General features: G+C 33.1%; 1 protein-coding gene across 10 annotated transcripts in view; it reads left to right on the plus strand.

The window, feature by feature from the left end:
- Nbea (neurobeachin) overlaps positions 1-27463 on the plus strand; it is a 673150-nt gene that overhangs the window by 389609 nt on the left and 256078 nt on the right. The gene's annotated exons all lie outside the window — the stretch shown is intronic.

The following is a 27463-nucleotide window of genomic DNA, read 5'->3' on the forward strand; positions in this document are numbered from 1 at the left end:
ATTACTCCTTAGTTCTTATTACTTTTTTTGGGGGGGAGAGAATAAAGTCAAATATGGCAAAACAAAGCTGTAAGTCAAAACCAAGGATAGACATAGCACATGATGTAGAACAGAGTACAAGGTCATCAACGAGTGGAATCTCAATGTTGTTTTAATTTGCATCTATTGAATGACCAAATAATGTTGAAATTTTTTTCATATATTTATTTGCCATTTATGTTTCTTTATCTGAGAAGAATGTATTCGTGTCAGATGGCCATTTGGGGATTGGGTCTTTGAATTTTGAGCACCTGATATTGTTTTTAATTCTTTTGTATGTTCTAGATGTATTGTGCCCTGACTTCCCTTTGTTGCCCAGAATTACTTTTTTGCTATTGTATGTCTCTTCTTGTTCAAAAAATTTTAGGATTGTTTTCTCTAGTTTGTAAGGTATGATAATAGCATTTTGATTGGGGTTGAATTAAATCCGTCTAACAGATTTGAGAGTATGGCCATTTTCACTTATATTGGTTGTTCCCATCTATGAACAAAGAATATCTTTCCATTTTCTGGTATCTTCTTCAAACTTCTTTTTCAGGATACTTTAAGTTTCAATGTAGAGATCTTTTGCTTCCTTTGTTAGGTTGATTCCAAAGTATCCAAACATTTTTTGGATGCTGTTGTGAAGCATTTTTTATATGCTATTGCAGTATAGTTTCCCCAATTTCACTCTCTGTGAGTTCGTTGCTTGTGTACAGGAATGATACTGATCTTTGAGTGTTGACTTTGTATCCAGCTACACTACTGAATTTGATTATTAAATCTGCAAGTATTTTGGTGGAGTTTTTGGAATCTTATATATAGAGTATCAAGTCATCTGCAAATAATGATAACTACCTCCTTTCTGATCCCTTTTATTTCTTTTTCTTGTCTAAGTAATCTGGTTAATGTTTCCAGAACAGTGTTTAATAGTAAAAGTGATATTGGACATACTTGTCTTGTTCCTGATTTTAGAATGCAAGCTGTCAGTTTTTGACCATTTAGTATAATGTTAGCTATTGATTTTTCATAGATGGCTTTTATCAGGTTAAGATAAAGAACCCTTATTCCAATTTTCTGTAGTTTTTTTTATCATAAATGAAAGTTAAACTTTTTCAAATGCTTTTTCTTCATCTACTGAGATGATCATGTAGTTTTGGTCTTTAATTCTTTTAATATGGTGTATTATATTTATTAGTTTATGTATGAGGAACCATCTCTGCCTGGAATGAATCCTATTTCATCATAGCGTATATTCTTCTTGAAGATTTGCTGCATTCATTTTGCTAGTATTTTTGTGCCTCTATTCATTGGGGAGCTTGGCCTGTAGTTTTCTTCTTTGGTTTTCTTCTCTGGTTTTGGAATCTGTTTTTGAAGATGTGACTATTTCATTAAAATATGATTATTTTTTTAAAAATATTAAATGGATAATCTAAATTTGTCTTAATAATAACCTAGGTGATTACAGAAGTACTGTTTTTCTGGTTTTTTAAATGTTTTTTTAATTTTTTGAGATAGACTATTGCTATGTAGTTCAAGCTCTTCTTCACCTCACTGTGTACCCTAAGCTGGAACTCACAGCCATCCAAGTGCTACCTCAACCTTCCAAGAGCTAGGATTACCGGTATGCACCACCATGCTGGACAGTAAGATGTCCTTTTAAAACTTTTGTTCCACATTTTCCATTCTGACTTACTTAGGAAGGGTTTTCATTTCAAATTAGCATATTCATTGTATCATAGTACAACAAAGATGAAAACTGATTGTTTATAAATTAAAATGTTCTTCATAAATTTTTATGTGTATAATTTGTTTATAGAATGATTTATTCTGTAAAGCTAATATTGAAATAGGTCAAAATACTTAGATTGTTGAGCTTTTCCATTTTTATATTTTCATTTTAACTGGAACTATGACATGTTTTAATTAAATTTCTATCTGACAGGGCTGGAGATTTAGCTCAGCAGTGTAAGCGCCTGCCTTGCAGGCTCACAGTCCTGAGTTCGATCTCCGATCCAAAAAAAGATTTCTATGTGGCAGAGTTTGGTAGTTGTTAAATTTAACAAGGTACTATGACTAAGAAGTGTTCTGAAAGAAATGATTCCTTTAGAGAAGTTTTGACTATATGTCATGGGATTGCAAGTGTATCATGTACTTAAAAATACATTATTTTCACTTTAAGCAAAATTATAACATGTTACTTTAAAAATAGTCAACATTGAATATTTATTTTTCATAGTAACAACCTGTGACATCTAACATTTATTACTTGTCTCTGTTATATATCACATTAAGGAATTGACATGAATTCTTTTATTTAACCTTTGGAATATCTACCTGAAGTATGATACTGAGAGCTGACATATAAAACTTCAGCAACAGTAACAAATGTGAACATTCTTTCCAGTTTTTATTTTTTATTAGTACACATTTGTATTGCATAATAATTAAATTCCTTATGGGTAGTTGGTCCATGTACATAACACATCTCAGTTCCTTTTTTATCCACTTTCATTTCCTGCCCTCCCCTCACCCATCACCATCTTTTTGTTCCCTTTGCATTTGTAAGGATCTGTCTTCCTACTTCCAAATACCTGTATTATCTTTTTTTGCCTCTCTATAACTAGGTAAAGAATATGTATGGTCCTTGTTCCATAAACATTGAGTACATTGTTATAACCTCTGTATTTTTTATTTTAAACATAATAAAGCCCAACAAAACAAAGCAGAATAAATCCAATCAAAATGAAGCAATGAAATTGGTACAGAACTTCAGAGCAAGAGAATAGAAAAACAACAATGGCTACCATTGTATAGCTTGTTATCTTCACAGTAGTTGTCCATTCCATCAGATACAGCAAAATCAAACCAAAACCAAACAGAATAAAACCAATCAAACAGAATATTGAATAAAGCAAAACAATTAATCAGAACAAAACAAAACAGTGAAAACAGTATTGAGCTTCAAAGATAGACAGAAGGAAATCCCCCATATTTGCTGTATTGCATACTATCATCCTCCTAATAGATGCTCAAACTGCTGGTCCCAGGCCTGTAAAGTTAACCAAACAATACAAGCTTTCAGTTGATATCAGCCAGTCCTGCAAATCAGCTGGTGGCTCACAGGGGGTGGAGAGAAATTGGTGACTCTCAGCCCAAAGTGCTGAGAGGCTCACAGGAAGTGCTATGGAACTCTTCTCTTCCTCGGCCCCACATGGCTTGTGTGGCTCATCAGAAAGGCTTGCTAGTTGGCTTCTTGGTGTTCTCTTCCCAATCCCAGCATGGCTGATTCTCCAGAAGTACTTTCTGACTTTTCTCTCTCTGGGCCACACACGCTTGCACAGCTTACCAGAAAGGCTGGCTAGTTGGCTTGTTCCCCGGCTCCTCCCTGCTTTTGCTCTTTTTGTATTTTGTTTTTCCCATGTAAGAGAAACTATGTGATATTTATGTTTGTGTGTTTGATTTGTTTTACTTAACAGTGTAGTCTCAAAGTGCATCCATTTTCTTGTAATTGATTAAAGTTTATCTTTCTTTATGACAGAGTACTCCATTGTAAGTAAATACATTTTCTTTGTCTAGTCATCTGTTGGTGGAAATATAGGCTGCTTCCAAGATGCAGCTGTTATGAATTATGGTGCTATCAACATGGTTGTATATGTATCACTAGAATATAATGTGTAGTGATTGCACTACTTTACATTCCCATCAACAGTATAAAAGGGCTCTTTTTCCCCTCAAACTCACTTGCATTTTTTATTTCATTTCCTGATGATGGTCATTTTTACCTATCAAAAACTTTGCCTCTCTTTCTATGTCATTGAATTGGACTTCCCTACTTGGTTAAATGTACTCCTGAGTGTAGTATTATCTTTCCAGTAATTCAGCTGATATTCAGGATGTTGCCCGCAATATATGAAGACACACATTGTTTTATGTTTTAATTATATATCAGCATGTAACTAAAATACAATTAAAGGACTGAACCTCACATGGTAGCAGTTATGTGCTGATAGCTGATCAACTTACCTTTTCTCTTTTATTGGATTGACACAAAAAGTGGCCAGCCCCTTCAGAAGAGCCAGGTACTTGTTTTTCCTGGTGATGACTAACTAAAAAAGCACAACATTCCTATTGTCATCCTTTACTAACCGAGTGATTGAACTCTCAGTCTTTAATGCCAAGTCTTTTTCTCTATAATCATCAGTAGTTTTAATTAATTAATGAGGCTTAGTTATTGGAGTATCTTTTCATTTTATTTTATTTACTCTCTAAACAATTTTATGTAGTCTCATAAATACTACCAATGTATTGACAACTTTCAAATTATTATATCTAGTTCAGATCTCTCTCCTGCCTCCCCATCCTTATATCCATTTCTCTGCCTAGAACTGTCTTTTGATTATCTAGCACTCTTCTCAGCCTTAGTGTCAAACCTGAGATCCTGGATTGTTCCCAATCCAGTCTCTTTTGTATTCTCCATCCTGGCCAAGGACAACTCTGTTCTTACAGCTGCCCAATCTAAAAGTGTTTCTCTTAACATGTTTTAGATTGAACCATTCTTCAGAGCTTACTGACTTCACAACAGAATATACCCAGCATTTAACTGCTTTCTTCCATTGCTTTTAATCACTTTGATCAAAGCCACTCCAGTTTCCATTTGATCAGTTCCAGCTGCATCTTAAACAGTCCTCTTGTGTGGTTCCCTTGCCTTTCTAAAGTCCAATCTCAGCACAAATAGCCTGGGTGCTACTTATTTTGTGAACAGGGCACCATCATCTTACATTTGCTTGGTCCTTCTGCCTTGTATGTACAGATAGGCTACGTGTTCTGTCATTAGAGTAGCTTTTTTCTGACCATTCTTTCAAAAGTAGCACACCACTTCATTCTTTCATGTCTCCCTAATTCGCTCAGCTTTAACATTCTTCACAGCTTTCGTCACCTACTGTGTATGTAACTCAGATGTTCAAATATTCTCTTCTCCCTGCTTTTACCAGCTTTTTTTACTACTGTAGTCCCAATGCCCAGAACTATACCCAAAATAGACATGGAATACATATTATTCAGATGAATAAATCTATTAAAATTGCCATGCATATTTATCAACCACAATGCATAGATGGAAAATAAGCTAGTTTTGAGAAAATAATCTTTCCACATAGAATTTAAATTTCATAATGTTAAGAACTCCAGTTTTTACTAGTTATGTGACATTATCAATATAATCTTAAGCAAATAACTACCTTTCTGATGTTCAGGTTTCTCCTTTAGAAAATGGAATAAATGATTTATATTTTATTGTCTTATTTTATTGATGTAATTAAATGTTCTGTACAAAAGGTGTAACATAATGTCTAACACACAGCAAAGTCCAATATTTCTTTTTCTTATTTCTTAGCCTTTTCTTTGCAAAGAACCTTGTTAAAATGATTCCGTCTGCCTCCTAATCTCTACCACTCTTCTCACTCTTAGTGTCAAAACTGAGCTCCCGATACTTTTCTGTTACTAGATTGATACCAAGAGTAGCCTAATACTTTAGAAGAGTGGGTATCTTTTTTTGTTTTCATACTGATGACTAACTGAAAAAGCATAACATTCCTGTTGTTATCCCTTACTGCTATAGTAATTAGCTTTCTCGTTGCTGAGACAAAATGCCCAATATGCACAACTTAGAAAAAGAGAGGTTTATTTTGGTTTAATTTCAGCGGGTTCAGTCCATGATTGGTAGGCTCCCAAGGCAGAAATATATGGTGAAAGAGCATGGTGGCCAGGAAGCCAGCAGAGGGAGGAGGAGCCCAGGACAGCGTTCTACTCTTCCAGGTTATATCCACAGTAGCATGCCTCTTTTGGCAAGCACCAGCTTCAAATAGCACAGTCAGCTGTGAACTCAAAACTGAATTAATCAACTAATGAGTATAGGTCCCATGATCCAGTCACCTTCTAGAAGCCCTACCTCTGAACACAAAACTATTGTGGAAAATGTTATGTCCAAACCATAATATTCCACCTCAGGCCCCAAAAGCCTCATGCATACTCTTCTCTGTGTGCAAAATGTGTTTAGGACATCTCTGAGAGTTGCCAAAATTTTAACATTCGTACCATAGTTAAAAATTCCAAGGCCAAAATTTTCTCAGAACTTAAGGTAATTTCTTTGATGTGAAAATCAAAAGGAAAGTTAAATAGTTCTGACATAAAATGACTCAGGGTAAACATTCTCATTTTAAAAAGTAAGAATAGGGGGATAGAAAAGACTGGGACCAAAGCAAGCCTGCAACCCAGCTTCAGTTCCATGTCTAGCACCCAGGACAGATTGTGGTGAGATGTGAGTTCCAAAGGGCTTGGGTGGCCCTGTCCCTGTTGCCTTGCAGATAGCAATCCACATAGTTTCTTCTGGGCTGGCACTGCTCACTGCTTCTTGTTTTCCTCAGTAGATATCCTACATTCTGGCATCTCCAACTTGCTAGGGCCTCCACTGCATGTTTGGTTTCACTCTTACAGCTTCACATGGCTTCTTTCCCTTATAGACTTTTTTCTGAAGTATAGGTGAAAGCCTCCGTGATCCCACAGTTTTTCCATTCCACAAGCCTAAAAATCATCCAGATGGATCTTGTCAAGATCTGCTGCCAATGGAAGCAGTTACTAGGCTTCTGGGATCATATCGGCAGAGGTCTTTGAATCCTTGGGTGGCTGAACTCCAGGAAACTCTTTCTTAGATGGCCCCAAATAAACTGGACTGTCTGTGGCACTCTTCTCAAATAAAAGGTTTTCAGTTTTGCACTCATGAGTCTGTGATGATTGTCTAATGAATTCCTGAGATGACTTCCAAGCATCTTTACTGTTGTCCTAATATAATGTACTTGTTTTTTTTGTTAAATGTTAATCTCTCCAACAACCATTATCTCCTTGTCCCCAATTTTGTAGGCACTTCCTTTGTTCATAATCTTTATATTTGTCTCTGCTTTTTGCTTCTAATTTTCAATATAAATCTGGCTGATAGTACCTGGCACTACCCTTGCCATAGCCTAAACACTAGGCTGCCTTGAAATGTTCTCCAAAAGATTAATTAGTCCACTGTCCTTAACCTCAGTCTTTGGCAAATTCTAAGAGCATAGGCAAAATGGTAGGCAAATTTTCTGTCACAAAATAACATACATGACCCTTAGTTCAAGTGCCAATGGAGTCTTCTTTCCCAACCAAAACTTCCTGAGACTACCCTTTACTGTCCACATTCATTAGAATTCTGATCTTCTGAATCTGCCCAATGTCCACATCAAGCACTGCTCACATTCTAGGACATCTTAACCTTATACCTACAGTTTTCTAAACTCCTCCTACAGGCTGGTTCCAGAGGCAAGTACAGCAATACTCCAGATTCTAGTACCAGTATTATATGCTTGTCAGCTTTCCTATCATGGAGACAAAGAGCCCTATAACTGCATCTCAAAGAAAAAGAGATTTATTTGGACTCCCAATTTCACTGGTTTTAGACCATGGTAGGTGAGGTACAAAAGCAAAACCCACAAGGTAGAAGGGCCACGTGGAGGGACGCTGTCCCATCATAGCAGCCAAGAGGCACAGAAAGAAAATAGGTGCCATAGACAATACACCTTTCCAGAATATACCTTTTCACATCCCCAGGAAGCTGTCCTTCTCCCTGCCCCCACCTCCCCCCCCCCAATCAGATCCCATCTCCAAGCATGAAACTTTTGGCCAGCATATTACAGCAAAATAAAAACAACTCATAATTTATTTTCTTCATTTCATCAGCAGATAACATCAAATTCCTATTTTGTCTTAGCATACTGGTAAGCAAACTTGCCCCTTACATTGAGTTTATAGTCTGATCCAAGAAAATGATATTAAATAATAGTTATATAAATAGAGAATATAATTACCAAATGTGATGAAGGTTAAGGAAAAAAATGTACAGTGTATTTGAAGGAGCGCATATAACAGAAGAGTTCTTTCAATAAGGCTGTTTAAATTGTCACATGAAGAAATGAGAGGACATTGTCAACAAACAGTGGGGCATAAACCATTCAGGAGAAAAATATCACAAAGATTCTAACATACACAGTCAATAAAATAAGTATGTCTAGAGCTCAATGAACAGTAGATACCGAAGCTTAATGAAGCAGGAGTAACATGAACTTGACATTATAGTTATACAGGACATGTTAAGAATTTGTGGCTTTATCCTACATGACTTGAAAAATCAATAAAGGACTTTGAAGAAGAGTAACCTAGTCTGATCTATGTTTTTAGAAGATCAGTCTTCTTACCTAAAGATATATACTGGAACAAATATGGTCCAGTATATATATGGTCATCCTCTTTATAGCCAACTTCGAATGTTTGCTCTTTTTATGTCATTCCTGACTCTGTCTTTTCTAACTTGACGTCCTAGTATTTATTGTTGTTATCTCTATTGAAATTCTCCATGATATGTCAGTTAATATTTTACAGTCATGGGATATGTCTGTCTCATTCAGTAGACAGACAGCTTCCAAAGTGTAGAAATTGAATACTAATTATTTTTAATATTCCTGTTGTCACATATTTCAGGAAATTTCATCCCTATGATCTTCTACTTGCCATTTTACAAAAAAGTTTAATCTTTATCATAAAATCCCTTTTATTTATGATTTTTGACAATGGGTCTACTGTCTGAAAAGTTAACATTTGAATTTATATGGTTGATCTTTGCTTCGTTTTTCTTGGAAAACTTTTTCTTGGAAAGCTGCTGTAAAATGCATGTTTCAAGGCTCGCTATTGTTAAATAATGCTTAGTATTTACAGTTTTTCTTTATCTTATCTTTTTGGATTATTTTTCCTATTGCTTAAACTCTATATGGACACTAACTACCTAATTAAAATCAGGAGATTTTAGAGGCCTGTGTGTGTTTGTAGATAACCTAATTTTTTTTAATAATCATTAGCATTGAGTTTTTGTTTCCTGATAAGATATTGGTATAAACTCATATTTATTGAGTACAGCTATGTATTGGCAAAACCTGTACTGATACTTCACATCTACTACCTTATTTGTATTCTAATAACTCTCTAAGGTAAGTACTGATTTTTCCATTTTGCAGAGAAAAAGTGTGAAGGTGAGAGAGGGTGAGTGTTTTGCCCATATTATGTAGCTAAGTAGTAGAAAAAGATTTGAATCCTAATTTATCTGGCCCCGACACCCATGGTCATTATAATGATGAATTTAGTTGCAATTATTGATTTATAAAATCTGTCAATCAAAATAACAAAATCAGAATACTAATTAAATAGAAAAAAGACTTGGATATATGCAATTGAGAAAGTTTTTTTTTTTTTTTTTTTACCATTTTAGATGTCCAAATTCTGTAGTTTCAGAACTGCTACTATTAAAACACCAGATAGTATTACAGTCTGATCATAGACAATGATTTCTACTGACTAAAAGAAGGTAAAACAAAAATGAACAAACACTGCCCAGAAGTAAGTTATGTGATGACCCATTGTCCAACAACATAATAATTTAAATGTGTAGGATTTAATCCAGATGTACTCAATGTCCAAACAGAAAAACCTCACCATTTGTCAAGGAAAGATAATTATCAGCTGCCAGTCCCAAAACAGTACTATCAAAGACTTCCTTGCAGCCATTATCACTATTTTTCACAAAGTAAAGGTAGATAATCTTTAAATAAAAGGACTAACAGAAGGTCTCAGCAATGAGAGTATAAAAAACACAAAATAAAAAAATGTAAGTATCTGAAATAAAAGTTACTGAATGATGTGGTATAATGAATGTGACAGAGGAATGTGTGAGTAAACTTAAAGACAGTTCAAACAAAATTTTACAATAAATAAACAAGGAGCAAACTTACTGGGATTAAATGAATAGAGCTTCAGGCACCAATGGCACAATATCAAAAAATCATTGAAATACCATAAGAGAATGAAATTGGCACAGAAAATCTATTTAAGGAAACAGTGACTAAAAACTTATATAATTCACTAAAAGACATAAAGTTAAAAGCTCAAGAAATTCAGAGACCTGAAGCAAAATAAACTCAATGAAAGGTGTAAACACAGCATAATCAATCTGAGAAGCAAACATAAAATTTTGAAAACCAAGCCAGGGGATATATGTATGTATATGTTACCTGCCAAGGAAAACTAGCTCAGAAGATACCTAACTTATCAGAAACCATTAAAGATAAAAACAAAATTGTGAATTCAAAATTCTATATTCAGAAAAAATAGATACCATTAAGTAAGACAATATTTTAAAATTCTAAAAGATAAAGTAAGACATTCCCTTACCAGCATATATGTTTTCAGTGAAATGGTAAAGGATATTTTTCAGGCATAAAGGAAACAAAAGCATCGAATTTATAGCTTTAGAATTAAGGAATTTTTTGTTACGTTTTTCTCATAAAAGTACAAAGACAGTGTAGTGTAAAAATAGTAAGCTTTTGAGTGTTTGTGAAGCAATTGAACATATATATGCAAACATTGCTACCTGACCTATTCTTGACCCCTGTTAGCTTCGATCCCCAAGACATAAGAACTTTAAAGGATGAAATATTTATTTTGCCTCACATTTTTCAGTTTTAAGCCTATGGTCAACTGACCACACTGTTTCTGGGCCTATGATGTGGCAAAACATGTTGGCAGAAAAAGCGTCTCAGTAGCAAGCTGCTCTCTTCACAGCAGCTAGGACATAGGGAGAGCAGCAGATCTGTGCCGGCTGGCTTTCTCCATCTTGCACTTTTGTTCGGTCTCAGCGGACTGTGATCCTATTGGATTGTGCTGACTACACTCAGGTTAAAAGTGCCCTATCTGTTTGCTGCTCTTCTCTGCAAAAGCCCTCACAGGCACTCCTGGAAGGCACCTAATGTTTTATGCAGTTTTCAGTCCATTCAAGATTAACTATCATAACCTCTGATAGAAAATTTAACTTAGAGTATTGCACATTTAAGTATAAAATGTAAAACCATAAAACTTCTAGAAAAAAATGTAGGAGAAAATCTTTACAAATTTGCTTGTGTTCAGCAGAGTTAGTATGGAAGTTAGATCATAAAAGTCTGATCCATAAAAGAAATAAATCACAAATTGAAGTTCGGCATTAAAATCTTTATTCTGTGGCAGAGATTGTTGAAGAGTACCACAGTCTCCCAGACTAGGGCAGCACAGACTAGAAAAAGGATTTGAAAAGTCCATATTGTAGAATGACTCAAAGTGAAAACTAAATCTGACAGTGCAAGAACTAGAAAAATGTGATGCAACTGGTTACTTGTTGCTGGTGAAAATATACCCTGATACAATCTTTTTAGAAAATTACCTTGCTTCTTAGCATTTTGGCTTAGATCAAATGTAGTATCAGTTTAGAAAACTGCTTGGCAGTTTATTACAAAAACATGTACTTTCATATGACTGAGCAATTGCCTATTTCCGGGTATTAAATGAAAACTTAAGTTTACACAGACACTTGTCCTTGAATGTTTATAGCAAATACAGTTATAATTGTCAGAAACTGAAAACATCCCAAAATTTCCTCAATGATGGGTGAATGAATAGGGAAAGTACATATCCATACAGTGGAATAAAAAAGAATGGACTGATTCAGCTTACATGAATCTCTGCCAAATAAAAGCCAGATTCAAAAGCATACACATTGTATGATTCTATTTATATGGTATTCTATAAAAAACAAAGTAGAAGGCAGACACATCCGTGATTTCCAGGAAATCACAGTGAAGAGAAGAATGAACTAAAAAGGAGCAGTAAAAAAGAGTTTTGCAGGTTGAAAAGATGGTGTACATTTTGATTATGATAGTGGGTTTTTTGTACTACACACATTTGTCAGGATTTGCAGAACTGTTAAGTTGAAGAGAACAAAATTTATTATATATGAGCTAACAAAACTTAAAAAATAAAAGGCCTAAAAAGATGTATGGATAACTCAGCCGTTAACACTAATTCGTTTGCTGTTGTTACAGAGAATCGTAGTCAAATATTTGTTGTTTCACATTTAAATTACAACTCAGATTGTTATTTGTATGCAAACACTGATATACCTAAACCGTATAAATTGGATTATTTTTACTAAGACATGTACATGGAAAGTTTTTACTAGGTAGCAGGTATATTTTGTAAACTATATTTAAATGTAAATATTATGATTATGAATTATTCAGGGGAAAAAGATAACTTTTTCCCAGAAATTTTCAAGCAGTTTTAAATGTCAAGATTTTTAATCAAGAATCTTTCATTACTCAATGAATATCATGTTACAAGATATGTTGTTAAGGATGCTGATGGTACCTGAGTTAAACCTAACAATATACTAATTGTGGTTTCAGCAACTGTAAGATCCAAGGTGAGTACCCAAAACCCCCAGCAAAAAATGAAAACTTCCACAAAAGTAAATATGTCATAACTCATGTTTTAATGGCTATGAAGCTTCATAGAATACTGTTATACTTTAATGAGAACTATGTAAATTAACATAATAAATTCAAAAGAAAAGACCTGCATTTTGAGTTCAACCTGATCTTCTACACTTCCCAAGAACAATTACTATCTTAAGAATTCAGAGTCAAAATAACTAAAGTTAAACAAGTTAAAAAAAAAATCAAATAAGCATTAAAACAATAATAATTTAAAGTAACATAAAGACTAAAATGCAAAGTATACGATGGCCAGGTAGACCTGTGAAGTGAAAACTATCCTTTTGGAATAAATTCCAAATTTGGAATATTTTTCTACTCACTTTTATTTTCTGGGTCCACTTCTCTCTTCTATACTTTAAACACTCACGGAGCCTTCTAAATAGGTACAGAAAGCACCACCATACTCAGCTACTTCTATAAATCCAATTTGATTTCCTCTGGCTTCCTTCCATGATAATGCCCTCACCTTATATATAGATACACTCTCCAAAACTTGACAGTCTACTAAGTTTACTAGTGTAAGGGCAGTTATGTTAATTTCACTCATGACTCTAAGGCTCAGTTGTGTTTGAAGGTATGCATATATCTGGCCACAATTAGTTAGATAGACAGATACATAAGATAGACAGGCAGACAGATAGGCAGACTGCCATTTTACTGAGAATAGATGTACACATCACTTTAAGCATTACCTTCTTAGGTCTCATTCTCAGTCTTGGAATAAATTACCTCAGTACTTTTTACTTTAATTTCTTACCCACTTGCCCCCTCCCCCAAATCTCCTATGTCCCTACTGTCTTGTAGGCCAGTTCAGCTACTGTTTAGAAGGAATTCCCCTTACTTCTGTTGAGAAGATAAAGGAAGTACCATGTCTTCTGGGTGCAGCATCTTACTTGATCGGGAGATGTTGGCACACAGTTGAATAGTAATTGGTTACTTTTGGTTACTTGGTTATTTTTCTGATCTGTTTGAATTACCTGCCCCACATCTTTTCTGCAACTCTGTAAGTAATCTGTCTGATTTAATGATAGTGGAATCATGGAACTGATCTCACACTCTTTGTTAATATGAACCTGACATTCAACTCATAATGTTCTAACTCATTGAAGTTACTAATTTTAACTACTCTAATAGATTTAAAACGTAAATCTAAATGAGAATCTTTATGACTCACTGAGTGAATAAGGAGGGAAGAATTAAGAATGTTAAACAAGTTGCTCTTATCATTCATTGGATAAAATGGTGATAACAACACTTGGAATTGATAAACAAAAGGAATTGGTATAGAAGGGCAAATGATTTTGTTGAATTTGCATTGTCTATGGCATTTTCTAGTGCAAATTTGTATAAGGATGTTAAAATCTAGAGATCCAAATGACTGTAGGTCCCTACTTCTGCATGTGATAACCTTTTTATATATGTCCAGAATATACTTTTCTCATCCTCAACAAATTCCATCTCTTATCTTCTCCCATTAAAAGGTATCTAGGGAGCATTTTTTAAATTTTTTTTCTTTCATTTATTCTTCCTTCTGCTCATACAACTAACATACAAATTGTCAGCAGTACATCTAGAGGATACTCTGTATTTGCCTAAGCTCTGATAATAATTAGTTAGAAAATAGATTCTGCCTGGGTTATGTTTTACTGAGTAGATCACCCAAGGCAAAGAAGTAAGACTATTAAAATACAAGTAGGAATGTGGTCAAGCCATAAAGTATGACTGTACTTAGTCCAGATAGTTAATGAAGATTTGAAGAAAAGGAGACGATAGAAAATAAAGGAGTGAAGGAAACATCATCAGTGGAGTAAAAGATGGGACGTTCTAGGAGAATTTAGAATTTTAGAAGTACAGCAATCCAAGATTGATATATCCAGAGTGTTGTCATGAAAGTAAGTGGAGGGGACTTAGTTAAAGATAATGGTAAGTAGGAGATAAAGAAACTGAAAGAATGAAGTCTTCTTTTAGCATGTGTGTTGAGTCACCCAGGATAATTCCATTATATATTTGGGGTGGAAGCAATAAGCAAGAACATCCTTTGAGTCTTCAGTAAATAAGAGGAATATCCTGGACAGCTATTAGAAGACTGCAACTAAGGAAAAATGTAACATAACATGATAGTGTCAGATTCAGCAAGAGCTGTTAAAGAATCTCAATGTTAATTTTCATTAAAACAAAACAAAACGCAGATTCAAATGAAGAAAAGTATATTAATGATTGCTGAAAAAGCTTAAAAGAATGTCAAAATCTGTTTTCCCTGATAGAACCATAATATAGACCACAATGGTAAAAATAATACTTAGGAAGAGTAGGAAATGTAGTTTAGTAGTGATTGGGTCAGAAACAAAAATGTCTATTATTTTAATATGAATATCATCAAGGCGTTTATTCAACTTCTACAATCCCATTACTTGTCAGCATCATTTCTGCTTTTTTCTCCTAAAATATATAGATTTCCATTTCTGTAATATTTTGATAAGTCTTTCAAAGAAGACACTTTGTAAAAATACATAATAAATACATGTAGAAATACATAAAACATAAATGTTAATGAATAAAATCTGTGCAGATAAAGAATAACCAATCTCAGTATTAGACTATTTTCTCAGCCAGAGAAAAGTCATTAGATTTCAAGTGAAACTTGGTTTTTTGAATTCCACATTAATGAAACATCTTCTTGAATTAAAAATGACATAATTATATGCACACTGAAATTATATACATTACATTGGGACATACAGTTTAATATTCGTACTCAGAAATAGTTTAGTGCTATTTGTCAATAATAAGGGTTTCCTGTTTAGTTGGAAATCCCTAGAGTACTATAGTTTGAAGTCATCTGTCATGGATATATTGTAGAGAGAGAAGACTATTTGTGTTCATGGCATTTTAAGTAACTCAGTTAAACCCTTTAGAGTACAGAAAAAAACGCTTGTTTACTGTCATCACTGTTCATTTAATCCCGGGACCTTGACATGATACAATTCCCATAAATCTCCCCAAGGATAATTCTATAAAACAGATGAACATCAAGGCTGTTTCAGCCTTAACAATTAACTCTGTGATGGAATAAATACGAACCAGATAGGTTATATTACAAAAGTATTCTACCAACCCCTTTTCCTAACGGTTGTTACTAGAAAATAATTGTTATAATTTGCATTCTATTTTCTAATAGTATTCAATTAAGTACTAAATTAGGAGTTATTAAAATAACATCAAAATGATATAAATAATGTATCGTGATTTTTTTTAAAGATAATTTTAAATTTTAGTATTAAAATTATAAAAAATTTTAGCTAAGATATTTTATTTTTATTTTAAAGAGATAAAATAGACAAAATGACAAACAAACAAACAACAACAGCAACAAAACCCAAAAACAATAGTGATCTAGGACTTCAAGGCAAGATAGTAGGAATTTAACAGTGGTTGTTATATTGTATGTTGTTGTCTTCAGAAGAGTTGCTCAGATTACCAGATAGACGCATGCAAAATTGATCAAACAATATGAAGCTATTTTAATAAAGCTTTATATTGTTTTTATTTAGTTACCACTCAATGGTCAATTTTCTTTATATTTGTTCTTTTTAATATTTGTGGTAATGTAGTTCTTTAGACATGAAGTTTTAACTTCTGTAGGTCATTATAGTTTCTACAAGCAACTATTAATGCATTCAGAGCAAAAAATATGGGAACATTAGGACATTCAAGGGGACAAAAACTAACATGCAGCACTATTATAAAAAAATCAGTGAAAGGGACTAAAAGGTTTTAAGATTCATTCCTCACTACATGTACTATACGTAGCCTGTGTTCACCAACTATAAGAAAATACCACTGTGCTCATTCTCCTGAAAAAGTATACTGTCATTTCTTGGATGTTAGGTCTGTGAAACTATCTTAAAGTAAGTTGTATTTGCCTCCCACTCTACATAAAAAAAAGAAGAAGAAGCTTTGTCAGTTTCATTTGGTGTGGTAAAACCTTATTTCCTTCCTTTGAATAGGATTTGGTTTCTTTGCATCTGAATAAGAAATTCCAAACCAGAAGTTCTAGACCCCAGAAAAATGCTATATAAAAAGATACATGTGAAAATTTTAGAACATATTTTGCAAAAAAGATAATTATAGAAATACGTATTTTTAAGAGCTTTCTCCTAAGCATTTTGGAGAGCTATCCAGGAAGAAACTTAAGAAAATGAAATCTATAAATTATACAGAAAATAAGACTAAGTAATTAATGTAATTCTTTTAAAGATTGAATCTAGTGTCTTAATTAATTTAATCTTACAAAACATCAAATGTTTTTTAAATCCTTCATGAAGAGATCATTGACATATGTCAGTAAAATAAAATTTTACCTGTTTTTCAGTTTTAAAGAAGGAGGTCCCAAAAGACTCTTTCTTCTCTTTTAATAGCTTTTCAAGCTGACAGAAGGCATAAAATTTTGATTTATGTGACTTACCGGAAACTACAAATTGTAATATCTATGTGGGGACAGGAGTAGAAATTTTTCTTTCAGATGTATTCTTTTTTATTATTATTCAATAGTTACCAAACTGTAGTCATGGATAAGGATACTCTTCAGAACTAGGGAATGGGCACCGTATAAATAGCACTTTTATGCTTTTTGACTCTTAATACAGATCTTAACAATTAAGCACAGCTATATTTTGAAAGAAGAATTTTTGAGGGTAAGCAACATATTACAAAACATAAACTGTCACAGGCATTTTTAATGATGATAAGTTGTGTCTATCCAACTGTTTCACAGGACACTTCTATGCACATTACTAAGTTAATGCATTATATGAAGCAGTCAAGGCAAATGCCTTATTTCTAAAGGATGAGTCATTAAATACAGTGAACAATATTCAATGGAACATTAAAATTTTCACTTTTTTAGTAAATTTGATGGTGTCACAGTTATGTGAATATTGGCTGGAAGTATTAATAGTTCAAGAGGCACTTAAGTAAAGAGGACCTTGCAGTTGGACCCTAGAAGAGCATCATGTCTGTTGATTTTTAATTGTTTTTATAATCTGTAACTCAGTTATTATGTGATTCTGTATTTTAGTATACCTTTTTATCTATATCAAAAATATAGATAAAAACATGAGGCAAATCCTGTCCATTTCTTTTTCTCCGTCATCGATATTATTTCGTGCTCAACTTTACCGTGGCTATCTAGACTCACTCACTAAAATGGTAGTTACATCACAAACAAGTTAAAAATACTCCTGACCCAGACTCTGTCCTAATTTTGGTGTACAATTCAAGACCTCGAAGAATAAAATTTCTCTCAGATTTGTCACTGCAAATCTGGGAGAAATTTAAAAATTTCTTCTTTAACACTATTTTGGGGTTTGTTTTGTTTTGTTTTGGGTACCAGGATTGAACTCACGACCTCGCACTTGCCAGGCAGGCACTTGTGCTGTTGAGCTGTATCCCTGGCCCCTTTATCATTATTTTGTCCCAACAGAGACTGTACATTAATGTGACTTTCATTTTGAAATTGTAATATCATCTGCATTTCTGTAACTAAAAATTACCCAAAAAAATTGCCTATGTGTTCTCCCTCGTGGTGACTGTGTAAAACTAAAAACAAAGGAACAAACAGATTTCATTATCCCCGTAAGGGCAGTACCCCAGTACCTAATTTCCTATCATCATACCCTACCTCCTAAACACCACAGGATGACAATGAAGCTTTTAGCACATGGATATTTTGGGGACATTCAAAATCCAAACTATAAAATTTTAGAACAAAGCATTTTGTAATAACCTGCCAGTTTAAGTCCTTAATGACCAGAATAGAAAGTAACAAAAATAAACAACAAAATTTAAAAACCATTGGCTGACGTAGGTAAAATATCACATGGTCAGATCAGAATATCCAAAATCATTCTTGATATCTTTAATTAGGTATACTTTAAAGGTATGCTTCAAAGTCTTAAACTGCGAAGGGTTAAGGTTAGGTATTAGCATGAGTACTTAGATTTAGCGTCTTCGCTCTGCTTCCTCAGCACGCACATCAGTTCATGCTCCTGCAGTATTCTGTGTTCATGGCTTTACCTTCCTGCCACAACGTTCTGCTCTTCACAATGGAAGTTCTTGGTTTGCTGGAGTGACACAGAACTGGTTTATAAAAAGAAAACAATTTTACTGAGCAAGAATGAAAAATATTCTATACCCATGGATGATTTCACAGAATTATGAAATGTTAGCAAATATACCCAAGTAATAGTTATTTTGTTATAACACTAAATTATTTTTTACTGACATTTCAGAGATTATTGTTTGGGTAAATGATTGAATAGAAGAACACATTTTAGTTCTATCTCAACCTCTAATTTTCTGTTTTAAAGTATGGGGAAAAATAATAAGACTATTATGTAGCATTTCAAACATTACTTTATTACAATATTTTATGTATTTCAAGGAACCAAGGATATAGCTCAGTGGCATGGTATCTACCTTGAAATCATGAAGTCTTGAGTTTAGATTCCCAATAACCCCCCCAAAAATTATGTATTTCGTAAGATTCTAATTTTCAGTGTACATTTGGAAACATTGAACATAAAAAAAGCAAGTTAATATTACTGGTTATATAAAATATCAGTTATCAACATAAACTAATGAATATTAAGTAATATGTTGAAGCTTTAGACTCACTCTTGAATTCTAATGCCACCTGCAAAGCTTCATAGCTGTATGGATTTGGCAAGTTTCCATACCTTTCTGAACTTCAGTACTTTCATCTGTGAAGTGTTCATTAATAACTACCTCACAGAATTATGGAACACAAATTAGGAAATGTGAAATTCTGAAGTGCTAGCAAATGGTCACTAAATATTTCAGATCAGTAATAAAATTTTTATTCGGCTCGTTTGCAGTACCTAGTGATTCCATTAACAGGGAAGGTCGGCACGTGGACAGAACACATCCTCGCTCTCTTTCACCACCAGTCCTTCCACCCGTCCCTGCTTCTTCCAGTCTTACTGTCCTCTTCATTTGTAAAAGCTCCATTTTCATTCTTTTGTCTTCAAATCTTTCCTTCGTTTTTTTCCCTTTCCTCACTTTCCACTGCCCTCTCTCCATCTCTTGTTTTATGTCCCATTTGAAAAAGAACTTCCAACCTTCTATTATCTTTATTTTGCTCTTTATTTATAGTTTGAGTTTTTCATATAAGAGACATTATATGGTATTTAATTTATGTCTGATTTATTTCATTTAGTATTACAGTTGCAGTATGCACCCATTTACTTATGAATGCCTTAGTTTATCCTTATGGGAGAGTAATACTCCATTGTATATAAGTATCACATTTTCTTTATTCACTCATCTTTTGACAGGCAAATAGATTATGTCCAAGATTTGGTTATTATAAATTGTACTGCTGTAAACATAGATATGCATTATCATTCTGACATGATGAGTTTAACTCTTTCGGGAAAATATCTGAAAGGGAGTAGCTGCATTGAATGGAATCTCTAGTGTTCTTTAGTTTTTAAGGCATTTCCATACTGATTTCTTTAGTGGTTGTACTCCTTTAATTTCCACCAACATTAGGACTGCCTTTACTCTAACAGCCTCACCAGCATTTATTTATTAATGGATCTCTCAGTTATAGCCATTCTCTCTGGAATAAGAGTGTAAAGGAAATTTAAGCAATGCATTATTTTAGTTTCATTTTCTTGCTTTAAAAATATACAGTGTTGTACTTGAAAATAATATTCACTAGAATATTTAATACCTATAAAAAATCACACAAACTTACAAGATATCCATATTGCTGTGATTTTTAATATCTACCTTATATTTTTATACTTTTTGCTGATAAAATAAGGGTAGTTGTTAATTGATACCTTTCGTAGAAACACCTAGAAATAAAATACATAGCTAGAATATTTACTAGAAACAGAGTTTTAAAATAAAGCTGTGTCACAGTAGTTTTCATTTGTACACATTTTCCAAGAGAAACAGCATCAATTTCAATGGTATATGATTCTGAAACTCAGCCTCTGTTTTTAAAACTTGTGGCAGTTTGCTGTTTTTAAAATGTGTAAATATTTTTTTCTTTACTGTTTAATTATTGTTACTTACCTTGACATTACTTTCTTGTGCTTTAAAGAAAAGTAGACAATGCAGCTTGTAAACACCTCTTGTAGATTATGTATTTATTTGCCTAATTAAAATCTAAGTTAAAATTCATATACATTCATTTCAATATATTTTGGAATTAGAGCTTATTTAGTAATACCATCTCAGTTCTAGGCCATCTGTATTGTTTTTTCATCTAGATTTTTGACAGATCAGATAAATAAAATTTAAGATAGTTATAGTGTTTCTATGTAATTGGTTTTGAAAAGAAAATCTATTCAGAGAATAAAATTATGTCAACCCTCATCCCTTTGTCTTTTAATGTTGCATTATCTTTTTTTTTTTTTTTTTTTTTTTTTTTTTTATGTTTTTGAGACAGGGTTTCACTATGCAGTTCAGGTTGGCTTGGAACTTACCTTGTAGGCCAGGCTGTCCTCAAACACACAGCAATGCTCCCGCCTCCGTCTCCCAAGTGGTGGTATTACAGTTGTGTGCCACCACACCTGGCTTATTTTCCTTTTCTGCAGTTAATAGAATCTTGATTAAATGTGCACATGTACATGTTTTATTGCTCACTTCCACTCCTCAAAAGACATGTGCAATCACTTTTACATAATGCAAATAAAGGATGTATGTTATTGTATAATGTTTTTTATTATATAAGAAGGTGACATGGTAATTGTCATTCCTTCAAACTATAAATGAAAATCATAGCCTTTGTGAATTCAAAATTTGTAATAAAGAATAAAATTTTGGCTTTCAGATAAGTTATTTTGAATATACTGTCATAAAAATTAAAGAATGTAGCAAAAAACATTAGGCATATTTCCTAATTTACTTTTCTTAGTTCATAGTTACCTGATTTAACAAGGCAGGTTCAGACATACTTAATATGTGTTTTGTTCACACTTAAAGAAATTGTTGACACTTGAATATTTGAAGTATAACAGCACCATGTTAATAATAGTGATGCCTTGGTTCACAAACTTAATTCTTTCCGTGATTTTCATTAACCAAACCAACTGTTGCGAGCTGTCTGAAGTTTCCTCATAAGGTCAACATTGAACCTAACCATTGAATTTGACTCGGCTCATGACCAGTTTGTTTTGTAACACGAATTATAAACAAATAAAACTTCTGAACGAAGATACCACTGTATTTCTTCCTTAGAAGTCTTTATGAAGGAAAACATCTAACTAGATACAATTTATTGGGGACTGATTAGTACTATAAATCACAGACTTTTTTGTTTCTTTTGATTTTGGTTAACAATGCAATAATAAGAAAAAAATGATCTGTTTTTGCTATAATCTAATGCAGCCAAGCAGCTCACTTCTTTCCAATGCTACATTAACGTTTTCATTAAGCATATTATTATAAAGCATTTTGAAGTTGCTGTCTGGTATTTGTTCATTGATAAAGCTGCTATACTTGAATATTCCAGTTGTCTTTGGTGAAAGACTTCATCATATTTTAGGAATGTGTTTCTTTTATTTTTAAGTGTAAGTTAAATTGCACTATTGTGGTTTAGAGTCCAAAAGTTTCTAAAGTCACTATTACTCTTTCTTCCTTATTTAAAACTTCTGCTATTTAAAATGTAATTAAAATGTGAATAATAGTAACAGTCATAAAATCTCAATTAGCAAGTGCCAAGTTTTAGCAGTATAATAAAATACTTTGTTATTATGTGTATTTTAATGCATTTTTCTTCTCTCATTCATCTGTCAGTTATCATAGTAGAGAACTGCCCAAGAGCTTTGGAATAGTCTCCAGAAGGCTGAACTCTTACAATGAGACTGATGGCAGAACTAAGAGAGTTACTCCTTCCTGGATCATTTGATTGCTGACTGAGAGAGGGAGATTTAGAGTTGAAGGGTAGTTGAAATGTGAAGTTGTGAGCTTATGATTTAATAGAAAGATTCTGCAGGAAAGCTCCCACAGGTGTGGTCAGGTGAGTCATGTGGTATGCTCTGAGAATGCTGAGGAGTTTGTAGCACTGTCAGACCAAACCCAATAAGAAATCCTCAGGCCACCTTCCATACTGGTAAGAGGATAAATTCTATGATAATGAACAGACTATGAAAACTAGATGCCATTTGGTTTCACAGTTTCTTAACATGCTAAGAAGTAGAAAAACAAACTAATAAAAGATGAGTTTGTACTTGTACTTCTTTTTTGCTATGTAACTAGCTGATTGCTTTTAAATGACAAATGACAAGATAAATATCCCTGCAAACTATGAAAGTGACCTACTATGGTAGCAGGATTACTATTGTTTATCAAAAGGAAAAATGAGCTTAAATTAATGAACAAACAAAAAAGCAGCAACAATGAAGGTGTGAAATACTAGGCAAAGAAAAAGGCTAATTCAAACACTGGCCAGCAGTTTGAGATACACATGTGACAGAAATCAGGCTTCTGTCAGTGAAGGGCTGAGGAGTCACTTTAGGTAGAAAAACCTGCTCAGGCTACAACTGCAAAGTGTCACTGAGGATTAAGATGGATAGAACATCCCTTTCTATAGCTCTATATTCAAGTGTTTAAGATTAATTTCCTTCAAATATAAAGGATTCCAAAATTTTACATCTGAATTACCACGAGGGCAGCAACATGCTATGTCTTATTCCATAACATAGTTAAATTTTGTTTTTTCCCTTCAGTAATCTTAGATCCCAGTGATGTGTACCCACCCCTCCCAGATATTTAACCTTATATCTGAGTGATTGTAAAGTGATTTTTTTTTTTTTGGAGCAGTGCTTAAAATATCATGTTGTCATCTTAGAAACCATTAGAAGCCTACTTTCAGAGTAACTTCAGCATGAACTCTGATTCCGGCAGTAGAGTCCTGTCTCTGGGACCTCAGTTATCTCTTGACTGTTTCTCTAATCACAACAAATAAACCAGACACATACAGTTATGGATATAAACCTGCATGTGTTTTTTTGAAAATAAAAACATTGATTTGTATCTTTTATTGAAATTTCTGAAATAAAAACATTGATTTGTGTCTTTTCACTGATATTTCTTTATTTTTTTACAAGGTATTCCCTAATTACTTTAAGAAAAGAAAATCCTTCTGATTAACTATGGCATGATAAGAGCTTTAAGGTTAGAAGAAAATGAAATATGGCCATCAGATCATAATGTGCTGAACAAAAAAGAATTTACATGATAAGTGTGCTTGCGTATTTGTATATGTATATATGTGTATCTAGGAAGTAACCTAGGAAAATAATTTAAATCTATTTTTGCTTTATGTAGCTCACATTTCAGGGATCACTGATTCCAGACATCTCCTTTAACAAGTGATTCATAACCCTTGAAGATCAAAATTCTTACAGCATGTCTTTCATTCACAGACATAAACCTGTTTGTTAGAGGAATCTAAAAGAGGAAGATTCCTGATGCATATGGCTGTGGTCAAATTTCAGGAACTACGGTCATTTTATATATATATATATATATGATTTATCTGGTATACTTAACCCATATCATGATACTGGCTGGCCACTTAAAAAATTATCCTTGTAATTTCCTTCATGCATTGGTACAAAATGCTAGAAAAGTTTGTTTGGGGATCTTGGTTAAATTTTATTGTATAAAAGTATCAAAATTGATGGATCTGAATTTAAATTATGAAATGAATTGGACCATAGATTATAGAATGTGACAGGCATCAGGGTTTTTTTTTTTTTTTAACTTAAAAAAAGGTACTTTAGCCATTGAAACCGTTCTGACTTCTAAAACCATACATTTGTTTTGTAAGTGGAGTTACATTCATGTAAGTGGAGTTACATTCATGTAAGTGGAGTTACATAATATGAATTCTTTCTTCATGTGACCAATTTGCATTTGTGATGTTACCCTCAGTCATAGTGTAGACATACATTCAGCTTCACTGCTTAATAGTTTTCTAGACCATTAATTGCTGTACATCTTTTTAAAATTTTTTTTTAAAATTTTATTTTAAAGAGAATAAAATCAAGCAAAATAAAACAATAAAGCTAATCAAAACAAACCAATGTAAGTGACACAAGACTTCAAAACAATAGGAAGTTGACAATGGTTACCATAATGCCTCTTCTAAATAGCTGCAGACACCTTCAGACATAGTAAAAATCAAAACAGGATAGAACCAATAAAAACAAAACAATAAATGCAGTAAAGGACTTTAAAACAAGATAAAAGTAAATCCAAATAGCTACCATATTATATCTGTTGATTTTGAAATATTGCCCATACCATTGGATACAATAATATCAAATAAAACAGAAAAAAACCCAACCCAACAAAACATTGAAAATGATACAGGACTTTAAAACAAGATAATAGGGGATCAACAATAGCCATCACCCTCAGAAGGAGATCCTCCGCAGATGCTACACTGCATATTGCCTTCTTCTGAATAAATGATCAGACCACCAGTTTTAGACCTGCAAAGCCAGGAAACACTAAACACTACAAGCTTCAAATTGTATTCCACCTCAATAGCTATCATCGCAGCCTGTGTTTCTCTGGATCAACCAGTTGCTTATGGCAGAGGTCAGGATGCTCTTCTTGTTTCCCAGCCCATGTGCTGAAAGGGGCTGGCATCTGGCTCTCTGCTCAGTGGGGCCCACATATGACACTGATTTGCAGGGAGGGCTTGCTTCTTGTTGACTTCTTGTTCTCTTCTCTGAGGTCCATAAATGCTGCTGACTCACAAGAAAAGGTTGGCATCTGGCTCTTCCTGCCCCGACCCCCCAGTAGCATAGTGCCCATTTGCAGGCTGCTATGCATTTTTTAACACTTACAATTTTCTGTCTTTTCATTCTAACCATTCAGGTGCCAGCATAATGTGTTACAATGTAATTTTAATTTCCATTTTCCTGGTGACTACTGAAGTACTTTTTATAATGACCAGTAAGGGTCATTTCCCTATTCATTTCATTCAAATGTTTGTGTAAGTCTTTTGTTCATTGTTTATTTGATTCTTTTATTCCTATTAATTTGTAGGAATTTATTCAATATCAACATCTAAGACTGTGTTGGATGTATACATTTCAAATGTCTTCTCCTATTCCAAAGGGTTTTTTAAATTTTCTTATTTCTAGTCTTCTTATCCATATCATTTTTCCTTTTATGGTTAGTAATTTTTGTTTCTTGTTTAAAACATCCTTCTCCTCTTTAACATCACAAATGTGTTCTAGATTTTCTTTGAAAAGCTTTGTTACTTTAACTTTTGCATTTTGATTTGAAATCTGTCTGGAGTTTTTAGTGCTTATAGAATCAGTTAAGATTAATGTCTCTTACTAAATACTAAATAAATACTAAATAAACCCAGCACTATTTATTATAGAGAACATCTATTTACCTGCTATCACAAGTTATTAATCTCTGGATTTGTCTTTAAATTTCCTGTTCATTTCTGTTGGTCAGTTTGTCTATCTGTACACTTTTAATTAGGTCTATGAATAAGTCTTGATTCTTGAAAGGATAAACCTGTTAGCTAAGAAATTCTAAGAGATTAATTTGGTTATTCTTGGTCTGAACATTTCCACCTTAATGTCTGAGTCAGCCTCCTAATTTCTGCAAAATACAAGTTTAGGAATTTTAAATTGGAATTTAAATTTTAAGTTTGGAATTGCATTGAGTATATAGAACAAACTGGAGATATTTGATGTCTTTATAGATTGATATAGATTGCCATATACCTCTAAATACACCAATTTTATTAGCTCTTGGTGTACTAACTTTTGTACCTTTTGATTTAAAATGTTGCATTATCATAAAATGTACTTAGAATGTTTTGAGTTTTTTGAAGTTATATCATTTTCTCAATTTAAGAGAGTTTAAGAGTGATATGTAGAATATCTGCACACTCCTATACCTAATAATTTGCCAGGTTATTGATTATAATCAATATTTTATCAAATTTTGTGAGCACAAATTATAGCTACAAATGTTGACAGTTTTACTTTTTCAATTTGTGTGGCTTTTACTTTTCCACTTTACAGTAAAGACTAAGATCTCCAATATAGTGTTGAATAGGAGAGTAATAGTGGACATCTGTATCTGATTCCTAAAAAAAGGACAAGTTTTAAATACTTTGCCGTGGTTGTATTATTTGTCATAGGGCTTTTGTTTTATATTGCTTTTAATATAGATATTCATTATCAAACTGAAGTTTTCTTCCCTGTTCTATTTTTTTAAAAGCTTTATTCCTCTTGAATAGGCAATAAAATTTTTCAATGTCTTTTCTTCATTTATCATAATTCTCATATAGTTTTTCTGTTAATATAGTGATTTCACTGATAGATGTTAAAATATTAAACTCCCAAACTGTGATAAAGCTGGTTAATAATTTTTCAGACTGTAAACTTCTCAAGAATTTAGTTGTCTAACATCTTTCAGTGTCTTTGGCATATATTTCATTGTTTTTGTTATCTAACTAGTAATTAAATTAATGTGTCATTTGGAGGATATGTCTAAATTTTACCTAAATTAGTACATATTAAACAACTAGAATGCTACACAGCAGGCCACTGTGCTATATACACTGTGGAGAATGCAAAGATATATAAGAATCAATCTCAGCCCCAAGGAGATGTAGTCTAATTTGTGAAAATATACTAATTATTATGTAATGACAATATTAATGCAAAATAAGAGTTAATATTTTAGGCATTAACCATCATGTTATTTTTTATAAAGAAACAAAGAAATACTCATATTTACAGTCTCAAAGGATAGAACAAGGTTGAAACAGCAGCCTTATTTGGAAACATTATCTAGAATAAAGTGTATTAGAATAATAGTAGTTAAAAAGAAGACTGCAGAGTTCAGATTCAACAAGGAGAATCTGGAATTTCCAGCTAAAGATTAGACCTGATTCTGCAAGCAGCACAATTTTACAGATAAGGCAGTGG

Source organism: Cavia porcellus, unplaced genomic scaffold (assembly GCF_034190915.1).
Source record: "Cavia porcellus strain 051 isolate PalLab524CR breed Dunkin Hartley unplaced genomic scaffold, mCavPor4.1 scaffold_21, whole genome shotgun sequence".
In the NCBI taxonomy this organism is placed as follows: Eukaryota; Metazoa; Chordata; class Mammalia; order Rodentia; family Caviidae; genus Cavia; species Cavia porcellus.